The sequence below is a fragment of the Lolium rigidum genome, chromosome 4, assembly GCF_022539505.1.
Source record: "Lolium rigidum isolate FL_2022 chromosome 4, APGP_CSIRO_Lrig_0.1, whole genome shotgun sequence".
Lineage (NCBI taxonomy): Eukaryota > Viridiplantae > Streptophyta > Magnoliopsida > Poales > Poaceae > Lolium > Lolium rigidum.
Window position 1 is genome coordinate 266046344 of NC_061511.1, and position 2231 is coordinate 266048574.

A 2231-nucleotide genomic window follows, 5' to 3' on the forward strand; every position below is an offset into this window, starting at 1 on the left:
CTTCGCCTATTTAAAGGTCCCTGACCTAAATCTTCGAGACGGAAAAGCCACGGTACGAGAAACCTTCCAGAGCCGCCGCCATCGCGAAGCCAAGATCCGGGGACAGGGAGTCTCCGTTCCGGCACGCCGCCGGGACGGGGAAGTGCCCCCGGAAGGCTTCTCCATCAACACCACCGCCATCTTCATCAACGCTGCTGTCTCCCATGAGGAGGGAGTAGTTCTCCATCGAGGCTCGGGGCTGTTGATACGTCTCCGACGTATCGATAATTTCTTATGTTCCATGCCACATTATTGATGATATCTACATGTTTTATGCATACTTTATGTTATTATTATGCGTTTTCCGGAACTAACCTATTGACGAGATGCCGAAGGGCCGGTTCCTGTTTTCTGCTGTTTTTGGTTTCAGAAATCCTAGTAAGGAAATATTCTCGGAATCGGACGAAATCAACACCGAAGATCTTAGAATCCCCGGGAGCTTCCAGAACACCCGAGAACCGCCAGAGAGGGGCCAGAGGGGGCCCACACATGGTGGCGGCGCGGCCCAGGAGGGGGGCGCGCCGCCCTAGTGTCTGGTGGCCCCAGACCCCTTCCGACCTTGCCCTTCCGCCTATTTAAAGCCTCCGTCGCGAAAACCCTGACACGTTCGACGAAACCAGAGAAAACCTTCCAGAGCCGCCGCCATCGCGAAGCCAAGATCTGGGGGACAGGAGTCTCTGTTCCGGCACGCCGCCGGGACGGGGAAGTGCCCCCGGAAGGCTCCTCCATCGACACCACCGCCATCTTCATCAACGCTGTCTGTCTCCCATGAGGAGGGAGTAGTTCTCCATCGAGGCTCGGGGCTGTACCGGTAGCTATGTGGTTCATCTTTCTCCTATGTACTTCAATACAATAATCTCATGAGCTGCCTTACATGATTGAGATTCATATGATGATGCTTGTAATCTAGATGTCATTATGCTAGTCAAGTGGGTTTTACTTATGTGATCTCCGGAGACTCCTTGTCCCACGTGTGTAAAGGTGACGAGTGTGTGCACCGTGAGGGTCTCTTAGGCTATATTTCACGAGAATACTTATTCACCGTTATGAATGGCATAGTGAAGTGCTTATTTATATCTCTTTATGATTGCAATGTGTTTTGTATCACAATATATCTGTGTGCTACTCTAGTAATGTTATTAAAGTAGTTTATTCCTCATGCATGGTGTAATGGTGACAGTGTGTGCATCGTGTAGTACTTGGTGTGGGCTATGATTGTGATCTCTTGTAGATTATGAAGTTAACTATTGCTATGATAGTATTGATGTGACCTATTCCTCCTTTCGTAGTGTGAAGGTGACAGTGTGCATGCTATGTTAGTACTTGGTTTGGTTATGTTGATCTGTTATGCACTCTAAGGTTATTTAAACATGAATATCGAATATTGTGGAGCTTGTTAACTCCGGCATTGAGGGTTCGTGTAATCCTACACAGTTAGTGGTGTTCATCATCCAACAAGAGGGTGTAGAGTCTAGCATCTATCTATTTATTCTGTTATGTGATCAATGTTGAGAGTGTCCACTAGTGAAAGTATGACCCCTAGGCCTTGTTCCTAAATATCGCTATCGCTGCTTGTTTCTTGTTTTATCGCATCTTACTTCCTGCAATATTACTACCGTCAACCGCACGCCGGCAAGCACTTTTCTAGCGCCGTTACTACTCGCTCATATTCATTCATACCACCCGTATTTCACTATCTCTTCGCCGAACTAGTGCACCTATTAGGTGTGTTGGGGACACAAGAGACTTCTTGCTTTGTGGTTGCAGGGTTGCTTGAGAGGGATATCTTTGACCTCTTCCTCCCTGAGTTCGATAAACCTTGGGTGATCCACTTAAGGGAAACTTTCTACTGTTCTACAAACCTCTGCTCTTGGAGGCCCAACACTTGTCTACAAGAATAGAAGCACCCGTAGACATCAAGCACTTTTCTGGCGCCGTTGCCGGGGAGGAAAGGTAAACGGCACTCACACACCGGCAACCCCGGCAACAAGCACTTTTCTGGCGCCGTTGCCGGGGAGGAAAGGTAAAAGGCTCTAATACTCCGATCCCAGGTAAAGTACTTTTCTGTTGCCGTTGTGTGTGTGCTCGGAGCTATTTCCTTTAGATCCTTCAATTGCATCTTTTTGTTTCTTGTTTACACTAGTTAGGCATAATGGACAACAATGAGCTTCTTATTGTATTTCCTGATTTAA